Source organism: Rhinoraja longicauda, chromosome 21 (assembly GCF_053455715.1).
Source record: "Rhinoraja longicauda isolate Sanriku21f chromosome 21, sRhiLon1.1, whole genome shotgun sequence".
Lineage (NCBI taxonomy): Eukaryota > Metazoa > Chordata > Chondrichthyes > Rajiformes > Arhynchobatidae > Rhinoraja > Rhinoraja longicauda.
The window spans coordinates 32,387,795-32,397,650 of record NC_135973.1 but is presented as its reverse complement, the minus strand read 5'-3'; positions in this window follow the sequence as shown (position 1 = coordinate 32,397,650).

The following is a 9,856-nucleotide window of genomic DNA, read 5'->3' as shown; positions in this document are numbered from 1 at the left end:
GTTTAGACCTTAATGGTGTATCCTTATTGTTTTGATGTGTTATGCTTTATTCTTAATTGTTAACTGTATGTTTGTGTTGTCATTTGTGAGCGGAGCACCAAGGCATATTCCTTGTATATGCATACTTGGCCAATAAACTTATTCATATTCATATTCATATTATCGTTAATATCATTAACGTCACTGTAGAGTTTTTACTAAATAACTTTTGGCAGATACCTTTGCCAGTCTTCCAAAGCCTGATCTTTGCTGTACACACACACAACAGTCCAGGGGCAGTGTATAAGAAAATAACTGCAGATGCTGGTACAAATCGATTTATTCACAAAATGCTGGAGTAACTCAGCAGGTCAGGCAGCATCTCGGGAGAGAAGGAATGGGTGACGTTTCGGGTCGAGACCCTTCTTCAGGGGCAATGTATTATCACTCTATAAAGCCTATCCGCTCAATACTGTGTTATGTATAGGAGGATTACTTCATCGGTAGTCTCAACAGATTCAGAAGAATCATTTTAATATACCAGGGATGGATGCTGCTAACTTTGTGGCGATGGCAATGTGTGGTAAAATGATTTTTGATCCCTACAGTGTCCAGTAGAAGTGTACCTGAAGTGCGAATACCAGTGCTGGCAGGAAATCCATGTGTTGCTGAGGCTCAGGAAGTCCTGCTCATTGTCAGAGCTGCACAGTGGTCCTCCACAATAATTCCCTCTCCTCCTGCCTATGGAAGAGAACACAGTGTGATGTTTAGGAAGACCAAACGGAGATGTGCAAAAATGTTAGTATTGTGTGTACTCTGAGGACCATTGGTGAAATAATGTGCAAATTTCAGCAGCAGCTGTGATAATGACTAATTATATGCGCCGTTTAGTTTTGTTAAAGAGGGACATGTGAAGGAAACTGTACTTGAACGAAAGTTCATCAGTATATTCATGAGTGGACGGGTTCTTATGACAGGAAACTGACCTATTCAGACATTCATGTGGCAACATTGTTGGCCATAAATCTTTCATCCACATCTTTCAGAATGCTAAGGTGTAATTGGTGACTTTGATCAGTGCCCTGTGTTATTAAGGCACAGGTGGAGGAGGAGGAACTGTGTAAATTAGAGCGTTGCAGAATGGGAGTTAAGCAAGGATGGGTTAGTGGTTGGTTGTATGAGGGTTACCCCACAGATTTCTTCCAGAAAAACTGGCTTTATACAAGAAGCAGCTGAAGACAATGCATGTGATATGTAAGAAGGATCTGCAGGTGCTGGTTTAAAAATACACCGAAGATGGGCACAAAATGCTGGAATAACACAGTGGGGCAGACAGCATCTCTGGAGAGAAGGAATGGGTGACTTTTCAGGTCGAAACCCTTCTTCAGATTGAGTCTGGGGAGAGGAATAGAGATATAGAAGGGGAAGGTGTGAAAATGACAGCACAGAGGGGGAAGCAAAAAGACGGCGGAGAAGTTGGATGCCTTGGAAAACTATAGCAGGAGAAATAATGTTAAAATTGTTGGTTTGCCAGAGGGAGTGGAGGGGGAAGACCCAATTAACTTTTTTCAGGATTGGATAGTGACTACTCTGGGAATAGATAAACAAGGTCGGATGGAAATAGAAAGAGCACATAGGGCTCTAAGACCGAAACCCTCGGCTAATTAAAAGCCAAGATCTGTGTTGATTAAATTTTTAAGATACCAAGATCGAGAATTGGTTTTCAAAACAGTCGGGAATAATATAAGAGAGGGAAAACCAATAGAACATGAAGGTACTAAAATAATCTTTTACCCAGACATCAGTAATGTCTTGTTGAGCAGAAAAAAAGAATTTAATAAGGCAAAAAATATTCTATGGAAGAAAGGCTATAAGTTTATTTTACTGCATCCGGCTACTTTGAAGATTATGATCAACACTGGAGAAAATAATTTTTTTAAAGACTTTGTCAAAGCAGAAGAGTATGCGGAAGAATTGCCATCGAGAAATGCTTAAGAAGACTCATGAATGAATGATTATTAATAAGATCTGTATACTATAGAGGGGATTAATTGTATTAAGGATTGTTAATTTTTAGAAGTACTTGATATATCGGGGGGGGGGGGGGGGGGTTGGAGAATGTGGATGCTCCACCATAATCATGGGCACAAGTGTGGTGCGGACCACACCTCGTATAATAGAGGGGGGTAATGTTGCCAATCTATTTATTAGCAACATTAGAGGGAGGGTTTATTTTTCTATCTTTCTTTTTTCTTTTCTGTTTTTATACCTGGACTATGGAGGGGAGCACACTGAAATACGGCACAATGTAAATACCGGAAGAGGTATCAAGGTAAGGAAAAAGGAAAAAAAAAAAGGAATGAATGGATAACAAATTAAATTTTTTAAGCTATAATGTGAATGGGTTAAATGGACCGATAAAAAGGAAGAGAATTTTAACACAGATGGAAAAATTGGAAGTAGATATAGCTTTCTTGCAAGAAACACATCTAACGGAAAAAGAACATCAAAAGTTAAAGAGAGATTGGGTAGGAAGTATGGTCGCATCTTCTTTTAACTCAAAAGCAAGAGGGGTTGCTATCCTATTTAAGAAAACGCTACCAATTAAGATACAAAATATTGTAAGTGACCCAGTAGGTAGATTTGTAATGGTACAATGTCAAATTTTCTCAGAATTGTGGACCTTAATGAATATATATGCACCAAATATAGATGATGAGAAGTTTGTGCAGGGTACCTTTTTAAATCTGGCGGAAGCACATGAAAATATATTGATAGGGGGAGATTTCAATTTTTGTTTAGATCCAGTAATGGATAGATCATCAAGGACAATGACAAGGACAAGAGCAGCGAAGACAACCTTGAATTTAATGGAAAATTTAAATTTAATAGATGTTTGGAGGAAAAGCCATCCCAGGGAAAGAGACTACTCCTTTTATTCCAATAGACATGATACATATTCTAGAATAGATCTATTTTTGATTTCAGCTCAATTAAGGGGTAGAATAATACAAATAGATTACAAGGCTAGATTGTTATCGGATCACTCACCATTATTAATGAAAATTACGATGCCAGATAAAGAACAGTCAGTGTATAGATGGAGACTCAACTCTTTACTATTGAAAAGGCAAGACTTTTGTGATTTTATTCGAGGACAAATTGGATTATTTTTTTAAACAAATTTAAATTCAGTTGATGATAAATTTATTGTATGGGATGCAATGAAGGCTTATTTGAGAGGCCAAATTATAAGCTACTCATCTAAGATAAAGAAAGACTATAGGAAGGAATCTGAAAGATTAGAAAAAGAAATCACCGTATTAGAAAAAGACTTACAGAAAGCTTCTTCAGATACGAAAAAAATACAACTTGCAAATAAAAAATTTCAATACTTACAGAACAGAAAAACTAATATTACGAACTAACCAAAGATATTATGAATTAGGAGAAAGAGCGCACAAGGTATTGGCATGGCAACTGAAAGAAGAACAAATATTAAGAACAATAAATTCAATTAGAACAGATCAAAACATTATTACTTATAAACCTAGAGAAATCAATGAGGTATTTAAGCAATTCTACACTAATCTGTACCATTCTGAATCTGAAAAGGATGAAATTAAGATTTTTTTTGTTTTTATCCAAGATACAATTACCAACAATCTCTAATGAGGAGCAGATGGGACTAAATGCCTCCTTTACTTTGAGAGAAGTGGAGGAAGTATTAGATTCTTTACCAAGTAATAAATCTCCAGGGGAAGATGGTTTCCCGCCTGAGTTCTATAAAAAATTTAAAGATTTGTTGTTACCAGTATTTATGGAAGTGATACATCAAGCGGAAAAAACTTCTACATTACCAGCAATTATAACCGTAATTCAAAAAAAAGGGAAAGACCCTTTAAATGCATCTTCTTATATATTGGTTCTTATAGACCAATATCATTGTTGAATGCAGATTATAAAATAGTTGCTAAGCTTTTGGCAAGGAGATTGGCAGAATATTTACCGAAGCTGGTTAAAGAGGACCAAACTGGATTTGTCAAAAAAAGGAAGATATCTGATAATGTAGCAAGATTTATAAGTATTTTACATTTAGCACAGAAAAGAAAGGAATTGAGCGTAGCAGTTGCTTTAGATGCTGAAAAGGCGTTTGACAGGTTAGAATGGGATTTTTTATTTAAAGTATTAGAGAAGTACGGATTGGGAAATGGTTTCATAAACAACCTAAAGCCAAAGTGGTGACAAATGGCCAATCTTCTCAATCATTTAATTTGGAAAGATCTAGTAGACAGGGATGTCCCTTGTCACCGGCTTTATTTGTATTGGCCATTGAACCTCTGGCAGAGCTAATAAGATCAGATTTAGACATTGAAGGATTTAAAGTTAATCAGGAAAATCACAAAATTACTTTATTTGCAGATGATGTTTTAATTTGTCTTACTAGACCATTGGAATCCTTAAGAAAATTATATTTCAGACTGGAAGAATATGGGAAAGTATCAGGATACAAAATTAATAAAGATAAAACTGAAATAATGCCTCTTTTTGAAGGTAATTATGATCAATGTAAAAGAGAAAGTCAGTTTAAATGGCAAAAAGAAGGTATGAAGTACCTAGGGGTTAAAGTAAATAATAAGTTAAATAATCTGTATAAACTAAATTATAAACCATTAATTAAAAAAATAGATGAGGACTTGAAGAAATGGATGAATCTTCCAATTACATTGCTAGGGAGAGTGAACTGTATTAAGATGAATATTTTTCCGAGGATACAGTATTTATTCCAAACACTGCCTATACCTTTACCAAATAATTTTTTTCAAGAATTGAATAAAATTGTGAGAAATTTTCTTTGGAAAGGTAAAATGCCAAGAGTGTCTATGGAAAAATTAACATGGAAATTTGAATTAGGTGGACTGCAATTACCAAATTTTAAAAATTACTAACTGGCAGCACAAATGAGTTTTATTTCATCCTTTTATCAAGAGGGTGGAAAAACAGCATGGGTTAAAATTGAAATGGATAAAATAAAAGAACTATGCCCAGAAGAATTTATCTATAAATGGGAAGCGAAGCTATTAGTTAAGGATCAAGGTCACCTTTGCTAAAACATTTAATTAATATATTGTTGAAAACAGTTAAAGCTAATGATAAAAGATTTTTTCTAACAGCTAAAACTCCATTAGTAAAGAATAGATTACTGCCGTTTGCTTGGAATAATCAAATATTACAAGTCTGGGAACAGAAGGGTATTAAACATATAGGAGATTGCTATGAAGGAAATCATTTTTTGACATTTTCTCAATTGAGAAACAAATATCAAATTCCAGGGAATAGGTTTTTTTTCTATTATCAACTACAATCTTTTTTAAGGGAAAAGTTAGGTAATTCAATATTTTTATTTCAAATTAAAGGAATTGAATTCCTGATTCAGGGCAAGGGAACTAAAAAATTTATGTTGGGAAAGATTGTGTTTAGAAAGTATGAAAAATACTATTAATAGAGTCATAGATCATAGAGTCCTACAGCACAGAAAGAGGCCCTTCAGCCCATCGTGTCCGCGCCGCGCCGCCCGTTACCCAACACAGTGTAATTTTAATGTGAGATATAGTTTAGTACAATATAATTATTTACATCAATTATATTTAACTCCGAAAAAATTAAACAATTTAAATCCAAATTTACCTGAAATTTGTTTTAGATGCAACCAGGATGTGGGTACTTTTTTACACTCCACATGGGCATGTCCGAAGGTAACTCCTTTTTGGAAAGACCTAAAAAACTTTTTGGAACAATTGATGAATAAGAACATACCATTGGATTCAAGGTAGTTTTTATTGGGAGATACTAAAGGAATATTACCAAGATTAATTTTAGATATCAGGAAAGATTTCTTAAAATAGCAATAGCAATAGCAAAAAAATGTGTAGCGGTCACTTGGAAAGATCACAATTAATTAAGAATTGAAAGATGGTATGCAGAAATGCGTAGTTGTATCCCATTAGAAAAAGCTACTTATAATCTGAGAAATAGGTATGATTTCTTTTTGAAACTTTGGAACCCATTCACTTTAAAACTAGGATTAAGAATTGGAAATATTTAATTTCAGGATTGTTTTGATACCCTTAAAAAGAATTTAATAAGAAATTAGCCGGAAGTGTTTCCTTTCTGTTTCCAGGTTTCCTTCATTCTTTCTTTCTTTCTTTCTTTCTTTCTTTTTTTTTCTTCTCTTTCTTTCTTTCTTCTCCTTTTCCCTCTTTTTTCTAACTGGGGGGTGGGGGGGAGGGGGGTTGTGGGTGGGGAGATAATACAGAACAATACATGTATAATCGAATTTAGAATGTATAATCAAATTTATAATGTAGGTATCATTGGGTACTATGAGTGGTAACATGTTGTAGCGACCATAGAGATTAGTCCTAGGAGTCGAACCCTCAGATTGGCCAGCAAGGTCACGTGTGGGTGCGACCGTAGGGATTGGTCCAGGGAGTTGAGCCCGCTGATTGGACAGCGACGTCACGTGTGGTTTTGGCGCCCAAAACCAGTCAGTTAGGAGAGTTCTTCGAAGTGAACAGTTAGAATGAATGGTTGTCTGTAATCTCGTTCATTATACTTTGGAATCGAATGTTGCTGATGCAATAAGCTTCTTCAACAAAGAACGAGCCATCCAGACTCGCCATATTGGTGACCCCGACGTGATCCAGCCGATCACCTACCATGAGTGAACAAGACGCCTCGTCTTCGGCTCCTACGCCCGGCACACCGCAGCTAAACGCGGTCAGCGTTCACCTTCCGTCGTTTTGGGCACATCAACCGCAATCTTGGTTTGTCCATGCCGAAGCTCAGTTTCACCTAAGAAACATCTCGACGGACGAGACAAAGTACCATTACCTCGTCAGTGCTCTATCGCCGGAGACGTCCGCGCGGGTGATGCGGTTCATCATCGCCCCTCCTGCAGACGACAAGTACGAGGCACTGAAGGTACTCTTGTTACGAACCTTCGGGTTCAGTAGGCATGACCGAGCTAAGAGGCTTATGCACCTACCGGATCTCGGAGATCGGCTGCCGTCCGTCCTCATGGCCGAAATGTTGGCGCTAGCAGGTGAACACACGGATTGCCTCATGTTCGAGCAGGCATTCCGAGAGCAGCTTCCCGAAGATGTCAAGCTCATGCTCACGGATTGTTCTTTTAAGGACCCCGGGGCATATGCGGAGAAAGGTGATGCGCTCATGGCATCCAAATCAAAAAGAAACAGTTCGATCAACAAGGTCTCGGCATCAGCGGGCAGCCCGAAGCGGCATCAAGATGGTGCTGCGTCTCCCGCCATTTCTCCAAAAGCCCGCCAAAAGGATCCGCAAAAGCGCGGCTGGTGTCATTACCATCTACGATGGGGTGGAGAAGCCCGCAACTGCCGCTCACCCTGCACCTTCTAGGGAAATGCTTCGGCCGATCGTACATAGAGGCGGTTGCGATTGGCCAGAACCGACGCCTCTACGTCCGAGATCGATACTCGGACACGGAATTTTTGGTTGACACGGGAGCCATAGTTAGCATCGTGCCGCCGACCAACCTCGAAACCCGATCGGGTAAGAAAGGGTCTACCTGCATCGCGGTTAACGGCAGCCACATCCGCAAGTACGGTACACGGACAATGTCCCTAGCTTTCGGCACCCGCACGTACGAATGGCCATTCATCATCGCGGAAGTCGGTCAGGCGATCCTGGGCGCAGATTTCCTCTCGGCCTTTTCACTAGTCCCCGATGTCCGTGGTAACGGTCTACGACCCTCCGCCAGCAGCGATGAGCTCGCCGCTCCACCGGCCGCCACCCTGCCCAGCCCGACTGTCCAGGCCGTCGTCGCGGCCCCCGACCCGTATGCTGCGGTCCTGCCGGAGTTTCCGGAGCTGCTCGTTCAGCGGTTCGACGCCCCTTCTGCCCGGCACGGCGTAGTCCACCACATCCGCACCGAGGGACCCCCCATTTTCGCTAGGGCCAGGAGGTTACCGCCTGACAAACTGGTAGTGGCGCTGGCAGAATTCCGGACGATGGAAGAAATGGGCATTGTCCGTCAGTCCGACAGCCCGTGGGCCTCTCCGTTGCATATGGTCTCCAAAGCATCTGGGGGGTGGAGACCATGCGGAGATTACCGGCGCCTCAATGCCCTCACCACGGCCGACCGCTACCCCATACCGCACCTCCAAGACTTCTCGTCTGGGCTGGAAGGCGCCGTGGTTTTCTCCAAACTCGATTTGGTGCGGGGCTACCACCAGATCCCTGTGCGCCCGGAGGACATACCAAAGACTGCCACGATCACTCCGTTCAGGTTGTTCGAATGGTTGCGTATGCCTTTCGATTTAAAGAACGCGGCACAGGCTTTTCAGCGGTTAATGGACCGTGTTGGTTGAGATTTGTCTTTTGTTTTCATTTATTTAGATGATATCCTGGTCGCCAGCCGCTCGGAGCAGGAACACCTGACCCATTTGCGGACCGTGTTCCGGCGGCTCCAAGACCACGGGCTCATCATCCAACCCTCCAAGTGTCAATTTATCCTCCATTCTCTTGATTTCTTAGGACAACGCATCACCCCCACCGGCGCCACCCTTTTGCTCGAGAAGGTGGAGGCTGTCCGGGCATTCCCGCGGCCCACCACAGTGAAAGGGTTGCAGGAGTTCATGGGCATGGTGAACCTCTACCATAGGTTCGTCCCGGCAGCGGCACGGGTCATGCGTCCGCTCTTCCAGTGTCTCGCGGGCAAACCTGTGTAGTTAGAATGGTCCGCGGCCGCTGAGACGGCCTTTGAGGCAGCTAAAGCGGCTCTGGCAGATGCCACCATGCTCGTCCACCCGAGCGCCTCCGCCCCCACGGCCCTGACGGTCGATGCGTCGGACGTGGCGGTGGGAGGGGTTTTGGAACAGCAGGTGGGTGGCCTTTGGCAGCCCTTGGCGTTTTTCAGCCGACAGCTGAGTTCGGCTGAGCTGAAGTATAGCGCCTTTGACCGAGAGCTTCTGGCTCTCTATTTAGCTGTCCGTCACTTTAGGTATTTCCTAGAAGGCCGCCCGTTTGTGGCCTTTACGGACCACAAGCCATGACTTTTGCTTTTTCCAAATTGTCCGACCCATGGTCGGCCCGCCAGCAGCGGCACCTGACTGCCATCTCTGAGTTTACCACCAATGTCCGTCATGTCGCGGGTAAGCTTAATGCCATTGCTGACGCCCTGTCCCGGCCAGCCGTTTCCCCCATTTCAGCGGTGGACTGCGAGGTGGATCTCCAGGAGCTTGCGGAGGCACAGCTCCTGGCAGGCACCGCCTCGGCATACCAGTCCGCCACTTCGGGGTTGAAGTTGGCCCAGGTGGCCTGCGGGCCTGCGGGTACAAAAGTCTGTTGTGATGTTTCCCTTCCCCGCCCCAGGCCGGTGGTGCCGGCCTCCCTCCAGCGCCGGGTGTTTGATGCCATTCACGGGCTGGCGCACCCGTCCATACGCTCCACCTCTGCCTTAGTGGCCGCTCGGTTTGTGTGGCATGGCCTGCGAAAGCAGGTAGCCGCTTAGGCACGTTCCTGCGTTCCCTGCCAGACCGCTAAAGTTCACCGCCATGTTTAACCCCCGGTGCAGGAGTTCGTGGTTCCAGCGGTCCGTTTTTTCCATATCCATGTTGATTTAGTTGGGCCTTTACCTTCCTCCCGGGGCTACACTCATCTGCTCACAGTGGTTGACCGATTCACCCGGTGGCCGGAGGCTTTCCCGTTGTCTGATACCTCCGCAGCTTCTTGCGCCCCGGGCCCTGGCCCTCCATTGGGTGGCCCGTTTCGGTGTTCCGTCCGTCATTACCACAGACAGGGGATCCCAGTTCACCTCTGCCCTTTGGGCCACGCTGGC